General features: G+C 35.0%; 1 long non-coding RNA gene across 1 annotated transcript; it reads right to left on the bottom strand.

Annotated features, from left to right (window-relative positions):
* Positions 1-14,705: 14,705 nt before the first annotated feature.
* Positions 14,706-19,452, bottom strand: LOC140742395 (uncharacterized). The gene is made up of 4 exons (XR_012102273.1): positions 19,079-19,452; positions 17,497-17,645; positions 16,026-16,221; positions 14,706-15,368 (listed from the first exon to the last, which is right to left on the bottom strand). It is a non-coding gene; the product is annotated as an uncharacterized LOC140742395 (long non-coding RNA).
* Positions 19,453-20,918: the final 1,466 nt, after the last annotated feature.

Genomic DNA, 20,918 nt, shown 5'->3' with positions numbered 1-20,918 from the left:
ATCAATTTTATGGATTTACAAAATGGATGACGGATTGGCCGAGCGGATACACTTGCTGTGTGATTAATTCCGTAATTAAATGTTTTGTTGTGTACCGAAATGTAGGCAAATAACTCAATTGATCATATTAATATTTTTTTTTTATAATATAAGAGTAGCAGACGAGCATGCAGTCCACCTGATGGTAAGTGGCTACTGCCGCCCATGGACATCTGTAATCAACCCCAGATAGGATTAGATATTCCTACCTGAGATCGGCCACAGATGCGCCACTACCCCTGAGGACTAAGCTGGAACGCATCGGAAAAGTCTGTCTCCCTTACCACACCCTTCAAACCGGAACACAGCAGCACCTAACACTGCTGTTAATAGCGAACAATCATGCGGTCCATCGGATGATAAGTAGGTAGCTACTCCCCTGGACGTCTGTAATCCACTGATTCTCTTATACCTAGAAGACCAAATTCCTCCTCCAAATCCCTTATCGACAGATATGTTACTACCCCTGAGGACTCTGTACAGACGCCTCTGAAAAGTATGTCTCCCTCATATTCCCCTCATATTAGGTAGGTTAAAATTTACATTTAAAAAACGACTTTTTACTAACGTAATTTTGTTTTTCGTATTTTTCTCAGAGAATTCTTTCAGGTAATACCCAGATCGTGAGGTGCATGAAAATATTAAATTTAGTCACATTGGGGCAGAATAATATTGCATTGAGAATTATATCACTAAAATCATCATGCATTAACATCCAAGCCAAACATGTACCTATACAAAATTTCAGCCTAATCGATTAAGGCCTAAACTTCGGTTAAATTTAGTCTCACATACATACAAGGTAAGATAAAGTTTTAGTTTTGTATCTTTTAGTGTTGCGACTACCGCAAGACTTTCAAAACTAGGATTCCCTGAAGATTGAGGCGTTACCGTTAACCGTAAAGCCTTCGAATAGTTGAAGAATCTAACCCCAAACTGCAAGTATTTTCCCATATACGAGTACCTTTTTGTTACAGACGCTTACCAACCGTAACCCTTCAAATAGATGAATCTTTCAAAATTTACAAGTATCACATCGAGACATCACAAACCGATCAACCCTGACAGTCGGAAGTCATCCCGGAACGGCTAACGGTCCAACCCTTGCGCTGCCGGCTACGGTTACCAGTTTTTGTAAAATTCAACACGGTTCACTTGATTGGATCCCGTTACGGGTCGGATCGTTTTGCTATTGTTTTTAAAATGCCGATTTAATTAGGAATATTGATTTAGCTTTTTTATGACTTTGGGGTGGTTAACGGAAAAGTGGTAGAATCCTCTGTGGATCGACACCGGCGACACCATCGCTACACCTATTTCTGCCTAATAACAGCAATGTTATACGCTGCTGTGTTGTGATTTGAAGGGTGTGGTAAGGTAGACAAACGTATACGGACCATTCCAGCTTCGTCCTTAGGGGTAGCGGCGCATCTATGGGCGACCTCACGTAATCTTCATCATCATGGAATCTAACCTTGTCTGGGGTTGATAACAGATGTCCATGGGCGCCAGTAGCCACTTACTATCAGGGTGGGCTGATACAAGCAAAAAGGAGATATCTTTAAACTAAAAGATGCTACCATGACAGCCAAACGTCGAAGCTTATTGCCAATACATTACCCCTACCGCAATTTTAATATGTAATACATTTTTTTAATATTACCGTACTCTACTATCAAGTTTTGCAGTATGTAGAAAAAGTATTGATGATACATTTATCATTTCACTGTTAAGCTCCCAATTTACTTGAGGGTTACGGGTCAAAACAGGTAACGCTACAGTTAACCTTATCCCGCGATGGTACGATGGGGTCCAGACCGCCCGCTCGCGAAACCCGATCCGCGTTACAGGGTTAATGGCGCGTGAAACAACTAGAAGAAAAAACCTTGGGAGATAACAAAAACAATCGGACACTGATAGGATTGTCAAAATATAAGATAAATCTCAGGTTCCTATTAACTGTTTATAAATCAATGGTTTACGAAATTAAATTTTAAAATGCTGTTTCTAACTGTACTCAAATATCTGCTACACTCTAAGCTTCCATAATTTAATCCCACTTATATAACTTGTAAGAAAATCACAAAACCATCAAAAATAATAAGAAAAATACATAGGTAGGTATTTCGAAAACATTATAACTATAGGTATATACCTACACGGTAGATTCTTTACAACTTTTTGAACGTCAATAACATAATCTACTACCACTACAGAATACTTAAACTTATTGTACCTATATCTATTAACAAATAAACCATTTGATTTGAATATGTTTTGAAGAAACGGCTAAAAATAATAGATTAAGTAATTCGGAAATATAAGTATAAATAGAATAGGATGTTTTAAGATTATATAGTATTAAAGTGTACTATGTATCATCGCCCAGTCTTCAAAGTAAAGCACCAAACTACAAGCATAATACAAAGTACTAAAACGTTACACCTGCTTACGTTTCACACTTGCTGTTGCATCCATAGAATTTTGCGAAACATCTGTTACATCAGAAGTAGGCCTTCCAGATCACGACACGTGCAAATACCACCACCCTTATTTCTTAAACATTAAGAACTTTTAAGAAAACTGCTAAATTATGTTTATAGCAAGCGCTTATAAAAATGCGTTTTAAAAACTTTTTGCACAAGAAATATAATCTTTACTGCATTATTATAAAAGTTACATTACCATAGCATTAAATATATAATAACTGTGTTATTTCATAACATAAGACTTACATTGACTCTTTTGAGCTTGAGCTTTGAACAAAAGCTCAAAAGCTCAATTATGGATTTCAATGCATACATAACCCGGTTGGCGCAGTGGTGCAGTCACGCGACTTCGATTCCTGAGTAAATTGAAAGGTAAAGTTACAAAACCGTCTTTAAAATTATACACTTTGAATTGAAGGTGGTAGAACCCTTTGTGGTTCGATTCCGGCGGCACCACTGCCACACCTATTTCAGCCTATTAACAGCAGTGTTAAGCGCTGCTGTGTTCCGTTTTGAAGGGTGTGGTAAGGGAGACATATTTTTCCGAGGCGTTCCAGCTTAGTCCTCAGGGGTAGCGGCGCATCCGTGGCCGACCTCAGGTAGGAATATCTAATTCTATCTGGGGTTGATTACAGATGTCCATGGGCGGCAGTAGCCACTTACCATCAGGTGGACTGCATGCGCGTCTGCTACTGTTATATTATAAAAAAAAAAAAACATAATATCTACTAGTTTTTACCCGCGGCTTCCCTCGCGGTCAGAAGTCGATGACAACAGAATAATTTGATAACCGAATACCGAAAGTACCAAATGTAAATTGTTTTACAGATGCGTATGCATTATCCTGAACCTCAAAGGTTTCCAAAAAATCTACAATATTTTCCTCTTAACTTCTTCGAATGATTTTGATGATGAGCATTTGAGACTTCTTTCATAAAAACTATTCTTCGTAAACAAACAAAATTATAATACGTTTTTGGTCTCTAATAATTCTAAAATATTGTTTTTAACAAATGACTAAGCGACCGGCAAAGTGATGATGCTGATTACCATTCAATCGATAAATCCTTTTATTTACACCTACCACCTACACCGTAAGTGAAACTTGCTTATTATCTTGTCCATTTAAATTAATTTTCACACGAACCCATTGAAGTTGAATCAATCATCAATTATTATAATCGTATCAAATGGTGTTAGATTTGTTTGGATTGGCCATTATGAAAACGAGTGTTGATTTTAGCCCCAGGCGGCAATTCACACCTGATAGGAAGCCATGTTCCGTTTATATAAATAATATGCATAATATAGGTAGTAATGACTATAGACTGAATAAAATATAAATGGTTGCTCACATAGATAAGTAAAGATTACTCACTCCTAACAAGAAAATGTACCCAGTTTTGAGAATTGAAATAGTTGCGTAAAAAGTTTTGCCGCGTATCTATGCTAAAATGTCCCTAAAATATTTGAAATAATTATTTATTTATTATGTAAATTACGCAGTATTATATATTTATTCGTAAATTTTCTCTAAAAATATTTTTATTTGTCAAGAATTCAAAAAAAGAACTTACTAATAAGCCCTTTGTGGCTTCATTCAATTTCAAGGCGGCGAGGTATCTATACTAATCTATGGTTGCTCATAATAAAAATAAACAAAAAAATACCTACTCTAAGTTTTAATGGAAAGAGAGTGGAAAAAAATATTAAGTACCTATAAATGATTTTCCATGAGAATACAGTATAGGTTTAATTCTTTCTTGAAAAAAATATTTAAATATAAGTTCAAAATGGGCACCTAGGTTAAAATATATGTGGTATTGTGGTAGATAAGATGTGGGGAAGATACAAGAAAGAAAGCCATATAATCCATAAGCTCTCGGGTAGCAATGAATCTGTGGTAAACATGTAAGAGTAAAATCCTATTAGGGATTGATTATAAATGTCTATGAGCAACAAAAGCCACTTAAAATTAGGCGGACTGCATGTTCGTTTACTATTCAATTACATTAACCAATCAGAAGACTACGACATCAAAAAAATTTCATCGAGCATAAAGTTTTTAGGGTTCCGTACCAAAAGGGTAAAAACGGAAGCTTATTTATAAGACGTGTCTGCCCGTCCGTCACAGGGCTCTATCTCTGTAATCGTAATAGATAGACGCTTGAAATTTCAGAGGATGCATATAACAGGGGTAGCTATAACAACAAATACTAAAAATAAAATAAAGTTGAATATTAAAGGGGGTCCATACAAAACCAGTATTTTTCGGCATTTTTCTATCTAACAGTTAAACCGTACTAGGAAGACAGTTGAAATCTTTACAATCCGTTTACGATTATATCTGCTAATATAATAAATAGAAATAAGAACAATAAAACATATTTCAATATGGTTATTTTATATAAAAAAGTAAAATATAATGAACCTCCTCCATGAAGCCTCCATGTGCGAGTTCGACTCGTACTTAGTAAGATTATTTATTTTTACCGACCTCGTTTTTCCTCGCAATTTATATTGCTACAGAAAAGCAAGTGACCTCTGAACAAAGCATTTTTTCTGTAAACGGGATCTGCCCTTGCCACAGGTACTTCGGCATAAAGTGGTATAATGAAAAGGATCACTTATCCCCAAGGATGCGGGATCACGCGATGTATTGACTTCCAGACTTTTTGTCCGATTATCGGTTTTATTGTATCCAAGGCCAATTTTAATATGGGAGCGGTAATTTTGGTGCTTTCTGATACTGTACTTAAATGTTGCAATCGTTTATTTTTTTTAAATATTTATCGGGATTTGACGTTCCTTGTCATGCAGAAATCAGTAGTTAATTCCAATTTAAAAAAATTAGATACGTATCTAATTTTCATGACCTACATAAAATTACCTTTATATTTATTTTAACTACATAAACATCATAACGATAACTAAACTGAAATCATCCTAAATTAAATATCTATCTGATACGCTCATAACTTCGAAAAAATAGAAGTGCCTAGTAATCGAACCTCCAGGCCTCTCGATTGAGAAGCCATGTTAGATTGGCAATGTATAAACTCAATCTATATAATGTTTTTTCATAATGTTGCGTCACATTTAAAGTGATGTCAATTCGCTGCATTCGCTGTCGTACCGTTGTATAATTTTCACTGAATAAATATGCTAAAAACCCAACAAGCCGAGTTTCAATTTTCAACCACTAAGCTAAAACTAACACCAAAAATCAAAAATTCAATATTTTTTATAATACGTAGAAATAATCTCATAGGACTAATCATAATGCCGGAAGTCGTCAAAGAAAAACAATATTTGCGGATTATTTACAGCGTAACCGCAAATTTATAATGACAAATAGATGGGCCACAGTGGGCCAACAAAAACTGTATTTGCAAGTCAGTGCGCAGGCGCCGGCCACCGCACGAGTTGCCACACCGGGCAAAAAGCGGCAAAAACTGTCTTTGTCGCAAACCGCAATAAGATCTATTGCACATGGGTGAATTTGCGTTTATATCTCGCTGTGAGGCAAAAGTAAACCTTATCTCCTTGTCATATGACAGCGTAAAAAGGATATTTAATTTGCGACTGCACTTTTAATTTGCCGCAAAAGTTCAGCAATGTTATCTTTGTTGCTCAAAAATTTACCTTACGCTATTTTCAATTCTAATGCAGTGGAGATAGTGGTCATTCGAAATTTTCGAAAAATTAATCTATTTGGTCTTGACTGACTAATTATGACACGCTTCATTTAAAAATATTGTTTGTCATGGATTAGAAAAAAAACCTTTGTATTTTGCGGTTATGTCGGAAATATTTGTTTTAATAACCGATATTTTATTTGAAGTTTGTTTCCTGATGACAGTTTCTGCAATTTTGGGCCTGCTATTAATAATTATGCAGATTTAAGCAAAAAATGTTACATTTTAAATTTCTGTCTTTAAACTACCGACGTTTGAAGTTGGACCTCCTGTGATAAAATGAAACATTGTGTGATGATAATATCTACTTTTCATATCATTCATAGCATCATTCTTTAAAATAATTGTATGTAGGAGATTATCTAGCAATACCTAGAGGTATTAATGGTAAATATAAAAAAAAAAACTAAAAGTAAAAGTACTTAGGTATAAAGTTAATATTTTATTTAATAATATTGAGTTCGTTTAGTTTTCAAGCCGAACCATAAAATGGCATGCATTGTATAAGTACATACATATACATTAATTATATATTCGAATGTTCCAGCTCCATTCATTTGTAAGCAATGAAGAATAGCCTGTGTAATATTTCACATCGGTCAGTTTCTGTACCTACTGTTGATATATGAATCTTTCTGTTTTTTCCAAAATATAGGATGAGTAAGTTTCTGGTAACTTCTAATTTCGTAGGTACTTCAACTTGTTTTAAGGCCACGTATGCGCAGTTAGGTGGCACAATCGATGGGTTTGGTTAAGTTTTATAAGGAGCAGTGTATTTTTTTCAAAATTTCGCCTACAAAATTTGAAAGGCGATTAAGCCTGATTATTGGGTGCGATGCGCGGGTTCGGTGCCCGATTATAGACATTTTCGGCTTAGAACGTGGCGGTGCCCAATCGATTCTCGGCGTGTAAATAATGAATTATAGTCTGTGTGTTTTTGTTTTTCATGTTTACATTGGCTTTGGCGCCTTGTTAAAATTGTCAGCTGGTGCTCTACTATTTGTGGTTTTTTATCTATGGTCAAGGAATTGTTTTTGATGCTTACACTTGTAAGGATGGCACAGATTAACCATAATAGTGTTGCACATCCTACAAATATTTGATTTTGTTAAAACTATTTTAAAAGTATTTCCTGTACTTAAGTAAAAGTTATAAATTATGTATGTAGTTATAAAATCCTCATGTTATAATATTCTCAGATATTAAGTACTTATATTCTTATTTCTTTTTTTTCCGTAGATGTATAACCTCAAAAATGTCATTGGTTTTTTTCATAAAAATGGCACCTAGGTAGAATCACTATTGTAATTTTTAATGACCTTTATTTACTATTTTATAACTGCCTATTGCCAGAAATGTTTGGCTTCCAGCTTCCAGGTCCAAATACCCCATAATTACAGAAACGGCAGTCGAAATTATAGAAAAACTATCCGAAAACAATAAAAATCACCAATAAAATAGTTTCACAAAATGGCGGTTATAAAACGCGGTCTGTAATTTTTGGCGCCATTTTTTTCTTTTTCTAAAACACGATTGAGTAATATTGTTATTTTTATAATGTGATACGTGACACAAGGGATTTTTTACCTTGTTCTGTTACAAAAAGGGGTTGTGCAAAGCGCTATGATAAAATGGTTTAGTCTTAATTTTAAAACCAACAGTGGGCGTGTGAAAAAATACGTTATCGAGGGTTTTTTGTTAATTAGATTGTAAAATGTTGTGGAAAGGCGTTATCGTGTAAGATTCGTTTATAGAGCAGCGGATAACTTGGCTGGCTCCTTATAAGAAGATTGGGCATATCATGGAAAATAATGTTTTGAATTAAAAGTAGAATTTAAAATAAGATTTCAAGTAGATAAGTCATTTTATACTTAATAGATTGTATTTTTTCTACGCTCATATCTTACAAAATTGAGCATTTTCTGAGTTCATACTGAGCACTGGTTTGTTTCTGAATCTATTTCTATGGGACACTAAATGTTAGAAATGGGTAAAATTAAATTTATTTCAACAGAAATAATAAAAAAAATATGTAATATGTATTTTTAAGTAATCTACTTACGCAAAATGACTTGAACTAATAATTATTTTCAAAGTAAAACGAAGTAAAATTGTCAAATTGTAAGTGTAAAAATATGAACAATGTTTATGAATTAGTGCACTCTTTAGTTAATATTTGATTATGAATATATAAATATTACTTCAAATCGATCACACGTAGAATAAAGTTGTTAAAGAACTACTTATACAGGTAATATAATGTTTACAACCAAATCTCGTTAAGTGTTAGAAATAAAATCATTATGTGTAATAATAATAAAAGTAAACAACAGTACAAAAAGTCGGATTATAGTGTTACAAGCCAATAAGGCACCCTTCGTTTAATTGGCTGGCGAAAAGAGCCTGTGAAAGACACAGAGTAGCTTGGATATGGACAAAACGAATTATTTTTATAAAGTTATTAATAGCCCAATAAGCAGCCAAATAGGACAATGTTTTTGTCTCCTCAAAGTAGTTCAAATTTTTAAAAGTACCATATATCCGAATTTGTGTCCACCTCCCAACCGGACCCCGTCTGGCCTTTGGCCCTACACAAACAATTATACCTAATATTATTTCAAGATAAAATAAAACTAAGGTGTATTGTTCCACCATTAACTCATGTCTTCACATTTCGGAAACAATTTTTGATTAATCTCGGATGATGAACTCAATCTCCACTCGACATTGGTAATATCCAGAAGCTCCACTAATTAATACCTTATTTCTTAAGAACATACATTACTGGCTGAATACAGCCAGATAAATAATAAAAAACATATTATGTCTGAATACAAATAATGTGAAAAAGTTGCAACTTTTTAATCTGTCTCTGTGCTTCCATATTTACTCTGTGGCCCAACATCCAATCACGGATCATGATTTATGGCGCGAAGTCGATTCCGGCGGATGTTTGTTTAATCGATTACTCTTATGACGGTAGCGTCTGATTGCTGGCTTGTTGGTCGCTCCACTCTACAGTGATGGCTTCTTTACGTCCATGGGTTATGTTTAAGATAAATAATGATTATGGTACCCGGAAAAATATGTGTGAGGCGTTTTCAAAAGATGTAAGGTTGGTCGGAATTATGTTTTTAGGGCAATATAGCCCATGACCAGTTACGGTAAGTAACTGAGGTAGTTATTTACCTACATTGTAACTTTTAAACTGCATATTTTTTTAGTATCGTAAGCATCATTTGTGCTTCTTTGGGGTTCGTATATGTGATTATGTAGAAAGTAGTTTGGCAGTCAACGTAAGAACCATTTGTAGTTTGACTCCGGCACCACCGCCACACCTATTTCTGCCTAATATTATCAGGGCTAAGCGCTGCTGTGTTCAGGTTTGGAGGGTGTGGTCAGGGAGATATACTTATCCGATGCGTTCCAACTTAGTCCTCCGGGATAGCAACGCATCTCTGTCCGACCTCAGGTCTCTACAAGAGACCTGACATGTGTAATCAAGCTCAAACAAGAGTTTGAGGTTGATTACACATGTCCACTTAAACACAACAGTAGCCACTTACCATCAGATGGACTGCATGCTCGTTTGCTACTCCTATATTGTAAAAAAATGCTACTTACCTAAATACATTCAAGTGAATTACTGTACAAAGCACCATGTGACAATTTTACATACGAGTAAGTAGGTACATGTAGATGCACCCTTAAACAGTTTTAAATTAACTTCGCATGAAAACTCACAGGGTAAGGTCACGGTGGGTGACCGTGCCTTATGGTTTGCTTGGGAAGCGAGGTAAAGATGGACAGTTCCCACGATAGGGCTAATTACACCCTCCACCCTCTTACGTGCGTGCCTTATGAGCGTACTTGTGTGAATTTTTACTTTGAACTTGAGTACAGGTTAACAACGAATTGGCCTTGTATGAAACACTTTTAGTACTAAGTGAGTGACTTTAAAGATACGGTTCTGTATTGTTTATTTACAAAATATTTATTAGTGTAATGATAAAATTAATATTTAAAATTTACAGAGAATAATTTATATGCCCATAGAAACAGCCAATAATTTCTTCAATAAAATGTAAGGTATTTTTTTCAAGATAAACCAATCGTAATTCATCAATTTAGGGAATTAATGACAACGTAATAGTATACTTGGTAATAATAACTAAAACAGCAACTTTCAATATAACATACCATAGTTAAAGACATTTAAAAAACACAGACTCACAGCTTAATTTAGGTAGATTCGCATAAAATAAACAGATAAATAAAAAATACTCAATACAAAAAAACACTATGGTAAAACTACCCTATTGTAACTAGAGTCCAATATGTCGTTTACGTGTACGTAACCCTAAACGCCACGGTGGCGTACCGTTTATATGTAAATCGATGGCCAGTGACCGTGAATCATACCATATACCATCCACATTACCGCGATAACATCGAAGTTGCGTGACTTTAACGTAGACTAGCTGAGTCGGCATATCTGGCAACGAAGTTTCGTAGGCAAAAGTTCTGTGGTTTTGGAACATAGTGAAAACCTTTGACGACCGTCGTGGCGGAGCGGTCATTATACCGCTCTGACGCGCAAAGGGTCCCTGGTTCGATCCCCGGCCAGACAGATTCAGCTCTTCAAAAACACTTAAAAAAAAGGAAGAGGTTCTCAATTCCTCTGCAATTTTTATATTCTAGTTGTTGATGTTTTGACTCCGTGTCGGCGTACGGAGACATCTAAAAAGCCCAGCGAGGACATAGCCTTACTTCTTCGCTCGCTATATCTGAGGAAAGGTTGTATGTCGAATTCAACGACTTACGTAACATTTACAAACATTTCACATGACCATATCAACGCAGGCTACTTCCCATCCGTAGTAAAAACGTATAATTCCACCCAATTCCGGCACGGGTGGCATATGGGCCGGCCGTTACCACGTGACACGCACCTGAGCAGGGAGTATGCACGTGCTATACCCGTTTTTGTACAACGTAAAAAGATGCTTCTAGAAAATATTACGATCTTTAATCAGCACTACTAGTAACTGATATTTGTATTTGTAGAGATTTCAATAGAGTAATTATTATTAGTATGTGGTAACCTAAGCGTAAGCATAAGCAAAGCAGTGATAGCCTAGTGGTTAAGAAACTCGGCCTCTCGATTGAGGGGTCCGAGGTTCAATCCCAGGCACCTCTGATTTTTTCGAAATTATGTGCGTATTAGAAATTAATTATCACTTGCTAAAACGGTGAAGAAAAACATCATGAGGAAACCTACATACATAAGATTTATATAAAAAAAAAACAAAACTCAAAGGTATGTGAAGTCTACCAATACCTACGTACTTGGCCAGCGCGGTGGACTATGGCCTAATCCTTCCCTTTCTGAGAGGAGACCCGTGCCCAGCAGTGGGACAATAATGGGTTGATGATGAACCTACGCATCTCAGTAGTTATCTACAAGGAGTCTAGAACAGGTAGGTCTATTTCTAGGATGAAGTAGTTTGTTCTTTCGTGTCGGTTGGAGGGTGTGGATGCCGGTTGTTTTAACCTGACGGTCAGAAGACATTTAAATCCGTATAAAACAGGTTTTATCAGAAGATAAAACCTGTTTTATACGGAGTTTATTATATACGTCTGTTATGGACCACTTACCATCCGATAAACTGTATATTCCTATGTTACTGCTATTTAGGGATAATTATAAAAATAATGTCAACTTAGCACTCGGGGGTGGCAAAGTTTCAGTTGCTGACTTTGCCGTTAGTAACAGTACTATTGTAACTGAATCTAAACTGTACTTCTATCTGAGATTGGTTACTGATGTCCCTGGACAGTAGTGGCTACCGTCAAGTATCATGTCGTCCATTTTAAAGATATGGTCAATTTACTCTAAAATTCAAGTCATATAATTACGCCATCCGACCATCTTCAATAATACCTTATTAAAAGGTTTAAAATGTACCTATACTTAATAATAAAATGACCTATCCGTTCTTTATAGCACACGTATTACTAATCACAAGTCAACTGGGTATGTAAGGTCAACCATATTGCCCCTGTTACATTATAGATAGGGGTGGAAAGGGCTTATTATGAAACCGCTCGCTATTTTATTAATTACTTCTTTTATTACATTTTAATTGCCAGTAAATACAACTGAATACAACTGAATGGTATGTAGGTAACATTAGTTACCTATGATTAAAGCAGCAAATGAGCGTACAGTTCATCTAATGGTGAAGTCACCCGCCCATGGTATTTGTTTACGTATTTGCCCATACAAATTCCAATCAGCGCCCCTATCGGATCGTGTTAGAACTAGAAAATCGTATGGGCCAATACGTAAACAAATACCAAAACAGTCATATTTGTCAAACGTAAAAACTCCTGGTAAGGGTACAGGAATTTAGTTGAACCTTTAAACTAATAAGTAGTAGAACACCTATTTCTGCTTTATAATTGTTAGAAGACACTACTGTATTCTGCTTTGAAGAAACCAAGGCAGAGCACAAGGCATTTTAACTTAGTCGTGATGCTTTGCTAGCATCTGTGATTCACCATGAATAGGAGTTCTGTACAGGATATTTTCGGGACAATATTTGAGTGACAACTGCCACTTACTATCAGGTTTCCATAAGCTCGATTAGATATTATTTCGATTATATAAAAAAGTGTTATGATAATTTTTCGACCAATTTAGTAATAGGGGTCGTGATAATTACATGAGGGGTGAAGAGTCAATGTCATTATGATTGGCATCACCCCAAAGCAGTGAAGTTATTTTAATTAGCCTAACCGCACACAAATAATGTCCAATAATAACGACTTTTTCTGTATGTACAGGGTGGAAATTGAATGTCACCTGGAGGGAAAGTACCTACTCTTAAATACTGGATAGCAGGATTGATTTGAAAGGAAACATTCATTTATTTTTGAAAGAAACAAAACTGCATTCAAATATTTTTGAAGATATGTTTCCCATACTTGGGAATCAAAGCGGCTAAAACTGAAATACACAAGTGGCATCAATTTATAGAGTCAATCATAAGGATCAAATCTTTTTTAACATTGTAAATTAAATGAAAGGAAAACCCACTACAAGGCCCAAGTTTCCTCTCTAAATGAGGGCTTTAGCACATAGCCCACAACTCTAGCCAAAAGCGAATTAGTAAACTTCATACGCACCCCTGTCAACTTTTAAGAACTCTCTGCCGTAGGTTCCTTGCATAGATAAGTAAAGATACTTCGCCGTCTTGAAATTGAATGAAGCCACAAACGGCTTATTAGTAAGTTCTTTTTTTGAATTCTTGACAAATAAAAACATTTTTAGTGAAAATTTACGAATAAATAAGTAATACTGCGTAATTTACATAATAAATAAATAATTTATTTCAAATATTTTAGGGACATTTTAACACGGAGACGTGGCAAAACTTTTTTACGCAACATTTCAATTCTCAAAACTGGTTACATTTTCTTGTTAGTTGTGAGTAATCTTTACTAATCTATGGTGCCTTGAGATATTTTCCTTCACCGCTAAAACAAGTAATAATTTTCTAATACGCATATAACTAAAGGATAACATACCAAAAATGTTATTTATGGAAAAATGGAGCTTGCCAGAGATTCGAACCTTGGACCTCCCGATTAAAAGCCGATTTTCAAAGGCAATTCACTGTAGTTTCGTGAATGATACAAATTTAATTATTTTTTATACCTGTCGAATTATACTTACAGACTTCTTAAATTACTAACCAAACAAAATTATATCAACTATTTATTATCACACAATAATCTAATAATGCAAATGTTCTTATGAATAATCGAAGTCATTATCTATTATTTACATTGTAGTACAAAATAGGCATATTTTCTATGCTCCAATAATTTGTTCGAGGCTTAGTCTATCTTTTAAATCTGATGGGATTAATAAGTCGGCGAATTTATACGCGAGAGAAACGTGGTCCCTACCTGCGATGGACCCTGGTTTTTGTCAATAACTTGACGTTTTTTTCGAAAGATACCAAACCGCTATTATTTTGTCATAAAATGTTTATCTCGATACCCTGACAAGTTGGCGTTGTCTTTGGTATCGACCGTGTAATTTTTGAAATACTTTTGATATTGTTAATGACCTAAATAACTCACAAGCATATCCCAGACTTTATTGACTTTTTTTATAATTCAGAAGTAGAAAGAGCATGCAATCGGCCTGAATATAATTGCAACTGCCGCCCATGGACATCTGTAACCAACTCCAGATAGGATTGGACTTCTGAAGTCAACCTTTGAGGTAGGCATTGCTACATGAAGACTAAGTTGGAATGTAGCCCCTCATTTTTTTTTCAAAAACGCCCAAATTATGGTACGAGTACTATAAACTATATATTTACTTCTTCAAATTTAAGTACAATATTATGTAAAAGGTACAATATTATGTATTATGTAAATGTAAAAATAAAATAAAAAGGAATATAATTCATAATATTTTATTGCACCACACTCGAAATTGATTATATTACTTGCATACACGTCAAATTATTTGCAATATTTTGCAAACTATAATTTTAATTTTAATATCTACAATGAAGTCAGGCAAAAACAGTTCCACCTACTCTGTTAATTTCAAAAAGATATTGATTACAAAACGTCACGATATTCCGCCCTTACGTTTTTTTACACATTTCACTGTTTGTTTTTACAACGACACGTTTTTTTAAGGTGTTTCAATATTGCAGACATTTTTGTTACTTGTTTCTTTAGTTTAATTGTATGATATGACAAATAATTGCATTTATTGCGCTGTCGCCTCGCTATGTCCTCGAAATGACGTGCTCGTTTTTTTAGTTGTTGTAAAGCTGGCGAATCATTCACGTTTGAAACAGACAAGGGACTCGTCTCAGTAAACCAGAACTTCTTTTTTATCAGTAGAGGATCCTCGGGAGTCGAAGGTTCGTCATCAAGAAGTAATGTAGGCACAGAACCTTTTATAAGAATACGGTGTCCGAATTTACTATTATAGAAACACGACTTTGTAAAATGCAGCGAGCATACCCGACTAAACTTTTTCGGTCCCCAATTAGGCCTGTTTAAAACCTCCACCCATTTTTTCATTTCCTCCTGTTTTTTCGGAAAACTGAAAAAATAGTGAAATAGTGATACATGTTACTCAAAAAAATCAACTATTATGATATTATAACTGTGTTTTGAGTAAATCATAGCAGTGGTTGACTCTAAAGAAACTAATTCATAAATATCAATCTTCGATTTATTTTCTGCAAGTGTATAGACATAAAATAAATCCACCAATTTCAAAACAAGAGACAATGAGAAAAAAGTAGCTAATATTTATCAAATTATAATAAATGAAACAAATAAATTAAACAAAAATATAATAATGAAAAGAGGAAAATGATGCGCAATTTACCATTTACGCTTTTCGCGCGGTAATACTAGCCGCCATTCTACTTGACTTGTGACGTTGACATTGCGTTAGTAAACATTATAGTAGATCATAAATATCTCAAAAATGATTTGCTTACTGTTACAGTGCCGGCATTAAAATGTTTAGCGGTTTTAGATAATTTGATGAGCAGAAAATAATGAATAAAAATATTAATGAAAGCTGAATTCTTATATTTTTTTGGGGATTGTTGAGTGGTTTGACTAAATTGGCATTTGACTTTTGCAAAATATATCCACAAACGCATATTCAAAAAATTATGGTAACATTGTGCATAATGCCCTATTTTTAATCACAATTCATGTTAATATTGAAAACTTAGGTACCTACCTATGAAATGTAATACCCCATGTCAATTTTGTGTGTTTCCTGGTATCGCTGTGGCAGCTCTTCACTGCACATATTGTCATAGTTTCAATATTTACTGTCACAGCAAATTTGACTGAAACTGACACACTCCATCCGATTGTCCGAGCGATCCGAGCTGTCGCACTGCACTTGCACGACGACACTATGACTATCTATCCTGTACAATAAAACAAAACAAAATAAAATATAAAATTACTCTGGAGTCTAGATATCCGATTTGCAAAGCCATAATCAAGTAATTAAAAATCACACAATAAACTAAAGCATTTCATTAAGAAATAATTATTTAACTCGCAAACCTTTTTCGTCTGAACAAAAAGGCGTCAACGTTGCAAGACTAACCACAACATTAAAAAAGCTAAGAACATTAACAAAAAAAGATCGAGTAGTCGTCACCTCCAAGGGATTTAACAAGCAAGAGTGTCAACTAGATAAAGGGTTACATGATTACCGCCAATCGGATCAACATTAACTTAATCGCTAAATAATGACGACACATTTGTCACGTCACTTCAACCCCTTGCGACACCTATTTTTTTTATAATATAGGAGTAGTAGACGAGCATGCAGTCCACCTGATGGTAAGTGGCTACTGCCGCCGACGGACATATGTAATCAAGCCCAGATAGGATTAGATATTCCTACCTGAGGTCGGCCACAGACTCGCCGCCACCTCTGAGGACTAAGCTGGAACGCCTCGGAAAAGTATGTCTCCCTTACCACACCCTTCAAAGCAGAACACAGCAGCGCTTAACGCTGCTGTTATGAGGCAGAAATATGTAGGTATGTATTCAAGTTTTTGCCCTAAAACATAAGTAAATACTACTTCGCTTAGCTATTTTAATAGCTTCAGCAATTCAGATGGTGTCCGTTGAACTGGAAAAGGTGCGCCTTCCACAAATATATTTTTTTAAGTTAATTTTAAAAAGTAAAACTACACTTAACGTAATTAAACGGAATTAGGTGCATAGTTGTTATTTCCATTTATAGCTCCAAATATGTAATAAGCTTTTTTTTTTAATTTCACCACTAATATATTTAAATGTCTTCTATGAGTATTATTATGCCATCTAGCGGGAAGCTGTGGAAACTCCAAACTAACGCCATCTATAGGAGCATTGGTAATTTTGTCATCTTTCTTCATATGTATCCGCTTAGTTATGTATTACAAAAACAGATGGCGCTCTCCGCAATAGATACCCACAAATCCTCTTAAACATTGAAAAATTATACTCAAAATCCATATTTCCAATATAAATAGGATATAGTATTTGATATAATTAATTGCTTGCTTCCATCATGAAGAAAAATATTGTGATCAGAAAACCTACGGACCTCCATTAAAAAAATATCTTTTAATATTGATTTTCATTTTTGATTGGAAAACAAATGATTTAATAATAAGACAACACTAGAAATACAAAAAGTTTACCTGTATTTTAATTTCTCTGACTTGTAGTCACTAAGTTTCCTCTTGAAACCTCATAATATACATATAAAGAAGATTGGGATAATGCCTATTTAGACTTGCAGCAGCCACCCACTTTTATATCTATTTCAGCATGACTCCTGAAGTTACACCTTTACAAAAATAGAAGTCATCCATTAGTCCAGTTTCTGTAATTATGTAGCGCCAAATTATCACAGAAATAAATTTTACAAGCAGCAGAATTATCTCTTTAAATTTTCAAATCTAGAATAGAAAATTTCTAGTTTTATTATGAGCCACAGGAACCAATCATCCACATTTTCAGATATTTTATATTAAAACATCAAAGTATTTGTAGCACACATAGTCTACTAGAAGGAGCAAACATACATGCAATCCACCTGAACACGAGTAACAACTGACCATGGTAATTTTTAATCAACCCGGTTATTGTACCAGAGATTGGGATAAGTCGGAGATACATTATTACCATTGAGAACTAAGTAGGACCACTTCATATAAGAATGTCTCCCTTGCCACACCCTACAAACCAGAACACAGCAATGTTCAACACTACTGTTAGGCAGGCATTAGGCAGAGATAGGTGTGGTGATACTACTGGAGTCAAACCATAAAGTAGTCTATCACATTCTGTCTGCTGAGGTCTTGTTTGAAAACTGTAGGATAGAAGACACTTATTGTATGTCATAACACTAAGAGACACTTATTACCACGCTTTTATTAGCTTGACCTGTATGTATGTATGTAATGGAATCTTTGAACTCGATTTTACCCACTTTGAACTATCTAATTAATTTAAAATATTGAATACTTATCAAGAACCGATGACAATACATGATTTTAATAACTTTGTTCAATTTTAATTTTGACTCATCAGGATAGTCAGGATTAACAATTTTCCTTATACTATTTTACAGCAGCGCTTAAACGATTCCGTGCAGATGGTACCACAGTTGTACCACATCCGCTACAGTTTTGTCACATCCGCACGGAATCGGTTAAGACTAGTGGCAGTGGTGCCTCTGGAGTTGAACCGCAAAGGGTTAATGACTCAAGGTAGTAGAACCCTTTGTGGTTCGACTCCAGCGGCACCGCCACCTATTTCTGCCTAATAACAGCAGTGTTGGGCGCTGCTGTGTTCCGTTTTGAAGGGTGTGGTAATGGAGACATACTTTACCGAGGCGTTTCAGCTTAGTCTTCAGGGGTAGCGGCACATCTGTGACCTCAGGTAGGAATATCTAATCCTATCCGCGGATTGCAGATGTCTGACTGACTGAATGATTACAGTGACTGCATGCTCGTCTGCTACTCCTATATTTAAGAACAAAAACTATATACAGGACACCTTAGGGATCAAATGTAACCAATTTACAATAGACTAGCCACTATAGATTAGGACTATTTGTAGTAAAAGGGTGTATAGTCCCACTCCTATCAGATAATCATAATAATAGACGTGACCTTTCTTAAGTATATGGTGATACCAAACCCTTTAAGGTTATAAATATTTAATATTAATTTATCTTCAAAATCTTCAAATTTAAGCAATGATGAAGGAACTCACCTCAATTTCAATTTTTTTTCAATGAGTATTCCCATAGAATGTTTGTAGGATACTTTTGATAAACTTTTGGAAGCTGTGTGTTATATTGCGAGTGTTGCGACTTACGAACTTATATTCATTATCCAACGACATTCGTTAGTAATAAATTAATAATTTAACCGTAACCAAATAAGAAAGCATTACACTTTCACATATAAACATTTAATAACCTGTAGGTAATAACGTTCCTTTTCATACAAGCAGAGCACTGAATATTGCGCGTAAAATACCTATTTAATTAAATAAGTAGGAGGTAGTCAAGGTACAATAACTTGAAATGAAGTTAGTTATTGATAACTTGGTTGTTAACTAATGTAAACAAACACAATGGGGATGCGACCTGAGATCGATTTATCGAAGTATCAATATTTTGTACGAAAAACATTATGTTAATCGATCTCCAATAATGGATCAAGTTATTGAATCGATTTTTTTTATGCTAGAAAATCGATATTGGTTTTTTTTAAGTCGATAAAGTCTTAAACAATGTGTTATAGACATTTTTTTGCTAACAGATACGTATTTTAGTTATTGTTTGGTCCTGATGACCTTTTTTTTCGCTAGCTTAGCAAGCCCGGAATAGATCGAAGATCTATTTTTGGAGAATCGATTCTTTGGTCCTTTTTTTTGGGAAACGATTTATCACACTTCGATTCGGATCAATTCAAGAATCGATCTTTTCGACAAGAATTGCCATCCCTACTTTATGTTGCAGAGTAGTCAATGGTATAGAGCGCGTCTATGGTGATAGAGTCGCTCCAGGCTTGTATCAGTCGTAAACTCGTAAGCAAGTGTGCTATAGCTACGTATATTGATAAATCGTACAGTGATATCGGACTGGAGGCATTCGCGAATATCGATAAAGTCTCTCATCATATCGATCAAGTCGATTAAAGTTTCCAATTTCAAGAGTTGTTTAGTATAAATAGCACTATATAAATTAGTGACAACTTACGTAATAAAATATTTACAAGTAGGTAATCAAACTCTTATATATTGTATGGATTTGACATCTTATTTCGGTTGGTGACAGTTATTTTTAAAAATAATAAAATCTCATTTTTCATACTTGATCATATTTAATTAACAACGGCACAAAAGAAACAACAAATAAAATTCGTTTTTTTTTCAGACGCTTTTTCTCACTACTGGCGATGTTTTTAGGTGTCTATGAGATATTAACAGCTTCAGTTTTGTGACAACAACACTTTTCTTGAAAATCGTCTATCATTCGAATCAGTACTTTTAGTCTCTTCATTAAACACCTACGATTCGTGTACAGTGCAGTGCTTCGTACATGGCGTCGTTTAGTTAATTCTTTTAACCAGACTATGTGATTCTTCAGTTTTCGTGTTGTTTCTTCAGACATGTCGGAAGCATTCACACCGCCGACACTCTCCTCATTTGATGATTCTGGTTCCTTCTTAACATTCTCCTCATTTGATGATTCGTCAGATTCAGGTTCCTTCTTAACACTCTTCTCATTTGATGATTTATCAGGTTCTGGTTCCTTCTTAACAGTCGGTAACTGCTGAGGAGCTACTGAAGGTACAGCGTCTTGTACAACCTTTCGTTGTCCATTTTTGGTTTCGTAGAAACATGATTCGGGAAAATGCAGCGAACAAACCCGACTAAACTTGTTTGGTCCCCAACCAGGTCTGTTTATAACTCGCGTCCATTCTTGTATATACTTTGGATTCCTCGGAAATCTGAAAAAGCTTATTGTTATGAAGATGTCGTGCATCAGGTTATTCAAATTGACAACTAATTAGCTAAAAATTTGAATCCTTTTCGTGTATTA

Source organism: Epargyreus clarus, unplaced genomic scaffold, assembly GCF_041222505.1.
Source record: "Epargyreus clarus isolate Ecla_fem2 unplaced genomic scaffold, WU_Ecla_fem_2.2 ptg000005l, whole genome shotgun sequence".
NCBI classification, from domain to species: Eukaryota; Metazoa; Arthropoda; class Insecta; order Lepidoptera; family Hesperiidae; genus Epargyreus; species Epargyreus clarus.
This window is presented reverse-complemented; position numbering and strand designations above follow the sequence as displayed.